The sequence below is a fragment of the Petaurus breviceps genome, unplaced genomic scaffold (assembly GCF_028583685.1).
Source record: "Petaurus breviceps papuanus isolate PSGF00001 unplaced genomic scaffold, PetGlider_PUasm1.0 350, whole genome shotgun sequence".
Taxonomy (NCBI): domain Eukaryota; kingdom Metazoa; phylum Chordata; class Mammalia; order Diprotodontia; family Petauridae; genus Petaurus; species Petaurus breviceps.
The window spans coordinates 2,622,424-2,633,851 of record NW_027186199.1 but is presented as its reverse complement, the minus strand read 5'-3'; the positions used below and the strand labels follow the sequence as shown (position 1 = coordinate 2,633,851).

Genomic DNA, 11,428 nt, shown 5'->3' with positions numbered 1-11,428 from the left:
TCTATCTATCTATCTATCTATCTATCTATCTATCTATCTATCTATCTATCTATCTATCTAAGGAGCTGCCAAGAGGCTGGCAACACACCTAGTGACCATTAAAACATTAGCTTACTAAGCTCTACAGTCATTAGAAGTCAGGAGCAGCTTTGTAGTGTGACCTTTATGCATATTCTAGAAGCCATGGGAAGAAGGGATTTTCTCTTCTCATTTATTCTCATGGCATCTTTCAGCAGACCCATAAGAGATGCTGCATACAACAGGGAGCAGACACGCACACTTTCCAGAAAGGTATTGAGAGAAAGTCAAGCCAGACAGCTCAAGAAGCATGACCCTTGGCAGTAGAGAAGAGAATAGAGTATGGATTCAAGAGAGAATTCACCCTGCCAAGCAAGTTACAGAGAGGAGGAGGCCCAGGGAGGTCAGCTGAGGACCTAAGTGGGGAGTGGTATAAAGACTTTTTGAGGAAGCAAAAGAACAAGAGACACTATAGTATCAGAGGCCTGAGTTGGCATGGCCATTTGTGTTTCTTTGCATATGCATCTATACCATCGTACTACAAATCTTGTCTACTCCTCAACTAATACCAGGTGTATTTGTGGGTGTGTCCCAGGTTTATGGAGGAATGTTTTATAGCTATTCTTCTTATCACATGAGCTAATTGTATATAATGGTTAATTATTAAAGGGACCTTGACCAGTGGGTATTTCCTAGCTGTAATGTTAGAAACCTGGCCCCACAGGGTGCTCCTTTGAATCCAAGATATCAGTAATCTCTTTCCGGGGTTCTAATCTGTAGGTACAAGTTGGGGAGTCGGCTGCCCAGAACAGCTGCTACACTGATAATTGGAGCCACATCAAAGTACAACAGACTGCCTAGGGAAGCTGCCCTTATGAGTTATTCAAGTGAAGATTCAAGGAAAAAGCAGTACGGGCACAGTAATGACATAGGTAATATGGTGCCAAAGATCATGGAGAGACTAAATACATTACTGAGGATGATGCAAATTAAAATGCCTGATTGAGTATTTTGGAGAGGGAGCAGGGACTCATGGTGAAGCAATCCAGTGTATGACCCTAGGGAAGAGTCACTGACAACGAGCAGAGCATGAGATGAATTCACAGAGGCTCCTGAGACTCCCCTCTCTGCCTCCAAAGTACTTCCTTTTGCTCCAAAGTGCCTCTGACCTGGAGTCTGTCAGAGACATGACAGGTGAGGGCAAGGTACTGAGAAAGTGAAGAGCCCAATCCTAGAAGAGAAACCACTGGAACCATAATAACATGAAACACCGGGCAGCATTCCATTGCATTTTAGTGTTAGAAGAGACATCTGATATCATTTAGTCTAACCTATACCTGAAAAAGATTTACAAATCTGAGAAACTGGATCATCTAGTATCTTCTTCATGTCCTCCAGTAATGGTGGACCCTTGCCATTTCCAGAATGCCACAAAGATCCAGGAGGTAGGACTGGGCTTAGAGATTTTGTCTTTGACCCCAGTGCCATGCCATGACATCCAGAACCAAGCTCCTGTTCCTGTTGCTCTGGGAAGAAGAAATGTGGTCTTGCCACTGGTTCAGGTCATCAAACATTTAGGAAGTTCCAGCACATCCTGGGGAAATGACGATTAAAAAGGAATGTGGAAAAGACTTGGGAGTTTTAGAGAGCTAAGAGTATAATGTGAAAAAGAATGGCAGGTCACACAGTATCCAGGAAGATGGAATAGTTTTAACTGTACTCTGTTCTGAAACACTGTATTCAGTTATGGGTAACACATTTCAGTAATGATGGTAACAGACAGTATGGCCTCCAGAGGACAAGAACAAGAACCATGAGAAAAATAGACCAGGTAATATGATGAATAGTTAAAGGAACTGAAGATATTTAGTCTGGGGAAATGAGTTCAGTTGGAGGAAAATAATCCAGAAGTATTTGAAAGACCCTCATGTAAATGAGTTAAAAGACTTGCCTTGTTTGGTCATTGAAGAAATTACCACAAGAAATGTATTGTTGTGCAGAGGTCTGCATCTCTTATTTACGTTTCTTTTATTTATTTCTAGTTTTAATACATTATTATCTGTAAATGATATTTACAATTTGTCTTTCTGTATTTATTTATGAGTTGATTTTTTTTGTGGCTTTTTGGAGGGAGAAGGCAGGGCAGTTGGGGTTAAGTGACTTGCCCAAGGTCACACAGCTAGTAAGTGTTAAGTGTCTGAGGCCGGATTTGAACTCAGGTCCTCCTGACTACAGGGCTGGTGCTCTGTTCACTGTGCCACCTAGCCACCCTATTTATGAGTTCTTTATGGCCTAGATGGTGATTTTTAAAAAATGTACTGAGTATCCCTTTAAACTATTTTCTCTAAGATTTCCATTCAGTTTTCTTCATAAATTTATCAAAATAAGAATTTTAAAGATTCTGTTCAGTTCTGATTTCTTTTTTTATCTGTTATATTTGTCACACACAAAATGGTCAATGAACACCATATATATGTGTCTGTATATCATATATCATATGTAGACACACACACATATATATGCATTTCACCCTTTCCTTTAAGTGATTGGCTGCTGTGCAATTTGGTGTGTGTGTGTGTGTATATATATATATATTTAATATTGATAGTATTCCATTGTTTAAGGTACTTTGAGGCACAATGTAGCTTCCTATTTGTCTCTCTCAAAGCTATTTTTTCTGCCTTGTCTGAAATTATGATTAATAACAACATGAATACAGTGGTTACAGTGGTACAGTGGATTTGGAACCAGTAGAATTGAATTAAACCCTGGCTGTTTCTTCCTACTGGCATGACCTGGGCACTTAACCTGTTTGGGTCCCAGTTTAATAATTTGTAAAATGAAGAGGTTGGACTTTATAAACTCTGAGTTCTTTCCCAGTTTTAGATTTATAATTTTATGAACTAGATATTTTGGCTTCAATAGAAATAGAACAAATTTTAGTCTATCCTCTCATTTTAAATATATATATATATATATTCCTAGGTTTCCTTCAGGAAACTTATTAGGTTGTTTTCTTTTTTTTTTTTTTAATTTTTAAAGCAATCGGGGTTAAGTAACTTGCTCAAGATTACATGGCCAGTTATTTCTGGGTGTGGCTCTAAGTATCTGAGCCTGGATTTGATCCCCAGGTCATCCCGACACTGGAGCTGGTGCTCTTACTCGCTGAACCACCTGGCCGCCCCTATTAGGTTGTTTTCAAACCCAATCTGCAAGACTTAGCACACTTCTCAGACTTGCTGTGGAGCTCATAGCAATCTGACTTTAGACTCCACCCCCCAACCAATTGCTTTCTCCAAGGTTGCCAATGAGCTCTTAACTACTATATCCAATGGCTGTTTCTCAGTTATCATCTTTTTTTGGCATCTTACCAACACTTAACACTATTGACCACCCCTTCTGGATATTCTTTCCACTACTGGATTTCATGAAAAATGCTTTCTTCTGTTCTCCCCACTATCTGTCTGTAATCTTTCAGTCCCTTTTTCTGGATTATCATTCATGTCTAATTCTCTGAGCACAGGCCTCCTTCAAGGTTCTGTCTTGGGATATTATCTCTTTTCCTTATATACTCTCTTTTTGAATTTATAAGTTCCCAAGGATTCAATTGTCATTTCTATGCAGATGACTCCAAAACCTATGGGTTCAGCCCTAATTCTTCTCCTGAGTTGCAGTCCTCCTTCAACAAATGTCTAATGGACTTTTCCACCTGAATGTCTTCTAGGCATCTGAAATTCAAACTCATTATATCCCTCTCTTCACTTGTCCTCCAAATTTTCTTACTTCTTTCCTACCATCCTTCTAGTTGTCCAGGTTTACAACCTTAGACTTATACTTGACTTTTCCCTCTCTCTCACCCTCTACATTCAATCAATAACCAAAGTTTTGTTAATTCCACCTCTACAATATCTCTCCTGTCTCTAACATGGTTATCACCCTAGTTCTGGCCTTCTTCAAGTGCCAACCAACCTTTTCAGGCATGTTTCACTTTATTTCCCTTCTCTATGTTCCATCCCCACTAGCCTTCTTGCTGTTTCCCTACCACACAGCCTATCTCCCACCCAGCTATCTTTATATTCTTTTATTTACTTAGGCTTTTTATCTTCTTTCAAGGACGCATCCAGGAGCCACTTCTTTGTTATTGCTTGCTTCCTCTTCAAATTATATTATTTTTAGTTCTCTGTGACAATATACACAGAATTTAAGAGTTGGAAAGGAACTTTAGCAACCAACTATATATAGAGCCTAACCCATGTTCCCCAAAAGAATGCTTATGTAGTAATGCTTGAGAAGTGGTTATCCAGCCTTTCTTAGAGAGCTCCAGTGCAGGGCACCCTGTCACCTACCAAAGCAGCTCATTTCATAAACAAACACACACTCACACACATTTGTTGTTCAGTTGTTTCAGCTTTGTCTGACTCTTTATGACCCCATTTGGGGTTTTCTTGGCAGAGATATTGGAGTGATTTGCTTCTCTAGTTCATTTTACAGATGACGAAACTAAGGCAAAAAGTGTTAAATGTTTTACTTAGAGTCACACAGCTACTAAGTGTCTGAGACCTGATTTGAACTCAAGATGAACCTTCCTGATTCTAAGCCTGGCACTCTATCTACAGTACCATCTAGATGTATCTATGTGTGCATATAACATTATAATAGAATTATAACTATTATATATACATACAACACACATGTGTATATATGTGTGTATATGTGCATAGATATACATATAAACACATAGTGTATTACTATCTAGATCCCTCTATCTCTATCTTTGTCTATATATATGAAATTGCTAGGAAGTTTTTGCTGATAGCAAGCCCAGATTTACCTTTTTGGAAGTTCCATCTAGTGATCCTGGTTCTATCCTTTGGGGCCAAAGAGAATAAGTTTAACCCCTCTTCCACATGACAGCCCTTCAAATATTTGAAAATAACTATCATTTCCTCCCTAAGTCTTCTCTTCTCTAGGCTAAATATCCCCAGATCCTTTAATTGATCTGCATGTTCCATGAAGTCAAGGTCCTTCACCATCTTGATCACTGTCCTATGGATACTTTGTAGTTTACCAATGTTATATATATTCTACCAGCAGAATGTAAGCTCCTTGAGACTGGAACTTTTTTTGTTTTGTAATTATGTCCTCAGCATTTACTTTCACTCAGTGGACACCTAATAAACACTAATTGAATTAAAACCATGAGATCATGAACCTGGTGATGATAGGAAGAGAGGTAGGTCTGGGGTAGGGTAGAAGAATCATGATTAATTTTGTACAAGTTGAATCTGATATGCCTATGGGACATCCAGTTGGAGATGAAATCCAGAAGAGAGACTGGAGTAGAAATGTAAATTTCAGTCATTTACTTAAAGATGTTGAGGGGAAGCTAGGTGGCACAGTGGACAGAATGCTGGGCCTGGAGTCAGGAACACTTATCTTCCTGAGTTCAAATATGGCCTCACACTTATCAGCTGTGTGACCCTGAGTAAGTCACTTAACTTTGTTTACCTGAGTTTCCTCATTTGTAAAATGAACTGGAGAAATAAATGGCAGAGCACTTCAGTATCTTTGCTAAGAAAATCCCAAATGGGGTCATGAAGAATTGGACATGACTGAAAACAACTGAACAACAACAACTTAAAGATGATAGCTAAACCCATAGGAGCTGAGGGGGGGAGGGGCGAGGGGGGGGGAGAGAGAGGGAGAGAAAGCGCACACCCAGAGAGATTCTTAGGGTATACACTCATAAAACCAGGATATGAATGATGATCCATCAAAGGAAATAGAGAAGGAATATTTAAACTGGTTCAAGTAGTGTAATGAAAACCCAAGGAAGAGGGAACATCTAGAAGGCTATCACATATTCACTTGTGCCATTTAAAAAAAATGATTTGCTTGTGTCTTCAAATGAGGTCTTGTATTATTAGTTTTACTTTGTTGTAAAATATGTCTCATGGAATGGGGGTAATCTATAAATGTTTATAATGGATTAAAAAGAACACATGAATAAAACTTTTTTAAAGAAAAATTGGTTTGCTTCTAATTGATTCTGCCACCTTCACATTTTTTGGTCTTAGATCTGGGCCATTCTGTTCTTCCAAGAATTAGTCATTAAAAAAAAAAAGATTTTTCCACTAATTGTTCCAAACTCTCAAGTCTTATGATTGTCTTTTTGTTCCTTTGTTGACTTTATATCCAATTTTATAGATACCACATCTCCTTTCATCACTTTTACTGAGTTTATTAACTACTTTTGAAGGTTCTTCAGGCAGATTCATTTTTGCTTCAGGACATCTATTGTTCTTTCTTGAAATTTCTCCCTGTTTTTTTTTTGATCCCCAAATATTCAATGTATTGGAACATTTTTTCTTTATTTATTTTACATATTTTTTAGTTATTTTAAAATTTTATTTATTTATTTTTACTTTACAACATTCAGTTCCACAAACTTTGGAGTTTTAAATTTTCTCCCCCTCTCCAAGATGATGTGCAATCTCATACAGGCTCTCCATATACATTCATATTAAACATATTTTGAAATTAGTCATGTAGTAAAGAAGAGTTATAACAATGGAATGAACCACAAGAAAGAAGAAACAAATCAAAACAAAAAAAGAGAGACAGAACAAATAGTATGCTTTGATCTGCATTCAGAGGGACATATTTTTCTTACTCATGTTTTGGTTACTTTTCATTTTCTTGTAAAGTTATCTTCCCAGTAATGATTTTCTTTTACTTGTCTTTTTTTACTTCTACTTTTCTTTTCCACTTGTTCTTTTTTTTACTAAATGTGGCACAGCTATTGCTATTTTGAGGTGACGTTGGGGAGATAAGCTCAGCTATAACCTCTCATTTAGCCACTTTAGGATCCTCATCTCAGCTCTTCTATAACAGTCTATTTTCATCAACAATGTCATCAGAACCTTCACATTTGGAACCTAATTCTTCAGTCCATGAAGTGCTACATGGGGAAGTAGAAATAGCGCAAGAGAAAATAGGAAATAATGACTAGACCAGATAGTAACATAATCTTGAAAGCACAAGGTGATCATTTTTACAAGATCTCAAGAGGAAGAAACCCAAAGAATAGGGGAAAATTACCACCATTGGTGATAATAATACCTCCAAAGGAGTAATTTAGAGGACATCAGTAAGTATTGATCCATATGCTTCTATTTGAAATCTTTATGAGAATGATCCTCACTTATTTACTGGGTATATAATGTAAATATGAGAAGGGCTCAGATAAACTTTTGTAAATGACTTTTATAGAAGACTTTAGAATTACACAGTTGATGGAAAAGTACAGAGTTTATATAAGATACCATTGTATTTGAATACAAAAAAGCTTTTGGTTCAGTTGAGCAAATTGCAGCTTTAAAGGCCTTCCCTTTCACAAGGAATCTCTTGTGTATATTGAGATCAGACAAGATTTCTTGATAAATGCAACAAAGATAAACTATTCAAAGACCCTCTGTTATTAAACATTCCTCATATTTATTCACATGAGGAATAAAACAAGAAGATATCTGCACAAAGGGGAATATCACTATCATGAGGGATGTTCTATGTAGATATCAAACAAGAAGGATTCCCTACCAATGATACCTTCCAAATGTTCCTGTTTGTGGGTAATCTTGTGTTTACTGCATCACTCCCCAGAAAAATAGGGGCCTGCTTCCTAAGGAGGTTCAAGGCTACAAGGAGTTAGCCTAACTTTCCACACAAGAAAAAGCAAATAAATGAAAAAAATCCATACTATCCAGAAAATGACATGCCCCTGGAAGGCCAGTCTGCTGGGTCTGGAACAGGTACTGCAGATGGAGAATGAGTTGAGTCCAGAAATACCCTGCATTTCAGAAATTCAACAATGCTTTTTTTTTTTGCCTTTTGGAGGGCAGTTGGGGTTAAGTAACTTGCCCAAGGTTACACGGCTAGTGTTTTTGTTTGGGCATTAAGTATCTGAGGCCAGAACAGAACTCGGGTCCTCCTGACTCTGAGGCCAGCACTCTACTCACTGCACCACCTAGCCGCCCCTCAACAATGCTTTTAACTACCCCAAAATGAATCTGACATGAAAGCCTGCCGTTGAAGTAAGTTCTGATAAAGTTATATCATTTTGAATTTGGAACTACACAATCTTCAAAAGATCAAAGTTGCTGGTTTATGCCAGCAGAAATACTAGTACATTGGCCCATCAGTAAGGTGCATGGTGGGAATAAATAAACTGGTGCATATTTCTAATGAGAATTTATACAAAAGAAGTCAAATAAAATATATTGTTCAGTATATAAATGAACAGAAAAGAAAGGGGTCATGTGGCAAAAGAGAGAACAGATAGACAGATTTCTGCATTAGTACTCACAAAATATAAAAAGTCCTGGAGAAAGGCCCAGCGTATATTGGGTAGATTCTCTGTGAACGTCCTATAGGAGAACATAAATATCACTTGCATAAGATCAAAAGGTCTAGAGGGGTATCAATCTATAGAAAATGGGAGGAATACATTGATGAGATTATAGATCCATTGAAATAACAGAAGGTCAGGATTCAGGATATAGGCTGAAGGTCTCCCTTCTATTCTCTTCTCTCCATGAATCAAAAACACTGACATTTGAGATGTGGGGGCAGTATCATAAGAACATTACAGGGGCAATAGAGACCCTTCTTCCTATACTGCAATCCCCAGAAAGGAGCTCCCATTCTTGGAATAACAATTCTTTATTTCTGTGGTAGCTAGAGTGCCAAACTTGGACTCAGGAAGACCTTGGGTTTGAATTCTGGCTTAGACACTTATTGTAGCTGTGCAACCCTAGGCAAATCAATTAACTAGTCTTTTCCTCATCTGCAAAAACTGAGACAATACTACCTTACAGGGTTGTTGTGAGGATCAAGAAAGCTAATATAAAGTGCTTTACAAACTATAAAAAAACTTTATAAGTGCTCCCTAGATCTTATTCTGCCCCTAACTTTAAATAAGTCCCAGAATCACATAGACTCAGGATGACTTCTAGAAAAATCCTCAGGCCTGGGTGGCAAACTCTACAAAAACATAAGTTTGATAGGTAGAGATGAGAGTGATGCTACATAGAACCCAGGACAGGCGATCAATCAACAAGCATTTATTAAGTATTTACTACACAAAGATGAGTTCCCCATCAATGGATACCAAAGGAATCCTTATTCCATACCCATGCAGGCCAGGGGTATACTGGGCAGAGAAGACCTTAAAGGGAGGACTGGGAGAAGCAAGTCTAAGAAAAAGAGAGAGTAAGAACCAGAGGTAGAGGAAAGGTCTCAAGAGAGGAAGGGAAAAGTTAAGGGGAAGGGCATGTTTCAGGTGAGGGAGAAGAGGGCAACAGAGAAAGAAGATGGTCCTGGTAAAGGAAAGGAAAAGGAAGAAGGGTCAGGTCTTGGGATGGGAAAAAAGAAATTGGTAAGATCAGCTGTGTTGCAGGAAGAAAAGAACAGAGGTCCAGAATGAGGAAGGGAGGATGAAGGAACAGGGATGGAGTCAGAGCAGTAAGGAGGAGGGGATGGAGGATGGGGGAGAAAACAGGGAGGGAAGAGACAAGTATAGAGGGGTCTGAAAAGGTAGGAGTAGAAATGTTGGAGCAGAAAGTAGAGCAGGGAAGGGATAGATTGGAAGAGGATGATGAATGGGCAGAAAACTAAGGAGAATGAATGAAGATGGGAGGGATATAGAAGAGAGGGGGAGGGAATGAGATGGAAAGATAGAAAGTAAAGAGCCTATGGTGCACAAGGGGAAGGGACTGAGAGGGCAGGAGGGGTGGAGATGAAGCAAAAGAGGAGAAGAAGAGGAAGAAAAGAGTGGAGGGCAGGAAACTGATGAAGGGGGAGGGAATGGAGAAATGGAGAAGGGGGTGGGGAGAGGGAGGGATAGAAGATGTGGGGATAGGGAGGTAAAAGGGGCAGGGATAAAGTAGCAGAATGGGGAAAGGATAAAGGGTCAAAAACCTAAGGAGAATAAAGGGGCAAAAGTGGAAGGGAGAGGTAGAGAGGGTGAAGGGGAGGCGATTGAGGGTTGAAATGGATGGATAGAGGGGGAGAAGATGAAGGGGGATGGATAGGTATGGGACTAAGGAGGATGAAGGAGAAGAGATGGCGGGATGGAAGGGGCAGGGATAGAGTGGTGGAGAGGTAGAGGATGAAGAGGCAAGGGCCGATAAGGATTTGGAGGGGAGCTGAAGAAGAGAAGTGAGGATGGGAGGGTTGTTGAGGTGGATGAAGAGTGGAGGAGGGGGAGGGGACTGAAGTGGAAGGGATGGAGGAACTGATCAAGTAAAGGGAAGGAGGGATGCGTAGGGGGCTAAGGAGGAAGAAGAAGGGAAGAATGGGAGATGGAGGGGAAAGGGAGAGGATGAACTAACTAGGGGTTGGAGGAAGAGGACGGTTTCTCGCTTGGCGGGTCTGGGCAGACTCGGAGGCAGAAGCTCACCTGGGGCGGGCACCCCGATAGGCTTCAATTCGAAGCTCTGGGGACGCCGAGCTGCCTCTACCTCAAGAGTCAGACCAGAAGAGCGCGGCAGACCCTATCCCCTCAATCTGTTGGCACTCGGGGTCTGCCAAGGTCTCCTTGTCGCAGTGTTCTTCCGACTGTAGGCGCTGTCTACTGCAGCACCCGCCTTGTCCGGGAGAATTCGAAGGGCAACCTCACCTCACCTCGAGAAAGGGGATCGGGAGGCTAAGCTAGGTTCCCGGTGCAGAGGACCCAGAAGGCTGGAGTGGGCGGAGCTAAGAGGATAAGGAGGTAGAAGCAGAGTCAATGGGGGAGGGGCTACAGTCCTGGAGAGAAGGTGGGCGTGGTTAATTGGAGGGGCGGGATCAGGGAGCTGCCCCGAGTTCTAGGAGGGTTCCGTATTTTTCTTTGCTCCAAGTCCCCATTATCACTTTCGATTTCTGAGTCCTTGAAGCTAGTTGCCTTTGCGTCCGGGCTGACAGAGCCCCGTCCTCCTACAAACCGATCCCCAAACAGGAGTCCCTTGGCCTGCTACGACCGCCTTCACGGGTAGTGAGGGTGCAGTTTCGACCCGTCTGTCCCTTCCATAGACTCATCCCCTTCGGAGACCCAAAGACCCAGAGGCGAGCCTCCAGAAATCATCCGACGGTGAGTGTTAAATCCTATTTCCCGCCTCATCCCCCCAGCACACACCCCCTCCCTCCTTAGAGCTCATACTAGTTCGTACCTCCAGGTCCCCCATCTCATACTGCCTCCTCAGAATTCAAATATTTCCCGCCTCTCAGACTCACTTGGGTGTGTTCCTCCCCACAGAGTATATATGGGTCAGTTTTCCCCTGCCTTGCCCTTCTTTATCTCTCTTGGGCACAAGTAGCAGCCTGCCACTGCCCAGCTCACATGAATGACTTCCGGATCTCATGGATTGCAACA

General features: G+C 40.8%; 2 long non-coding RNA genes across 3 annotated transcripts in view; one reads left to right on the top strand and one right to left on the bottom strand.

Moving 5' to 3' along the window:
- The window catches only part of LOC138168082 (uncharacterized), a 15,279-nt gene extending 13,216 nt beyond the window's left edge, over window positions 1–2,063 (top strand). For both annotated transcript variants that reach the window (XR_011170028.1, XR_011170027.1), the window contains exon 3: window positions 799–2,063. This is a non-coding gene — a long non-coding RNA (uncharacterized lncRNA). The remainder of the gene's footprint in view (window positions 1–798) is intronic.
- Window positions 2,064–6,489: 4,426 nt separating this feature from the next.
- On the bottom strand, window positions 6,490–11,146 carry LOC138168084 (uncharacterized). The gene is made up of 3 exons (XR_011170029.1): window positions 10,478–11,146; window positions 8,384–8,444; window positions 6,490–6,979 (listed from the first exon to the last, which is right to left on the bottom strand). It is a non-coding gene; the product is annotated as an uncharacterized lncRNA (long non-coding RNA).
- Between the last annotated feature and the right edge of the window lie 282 nt (window positions 11,147–11,428).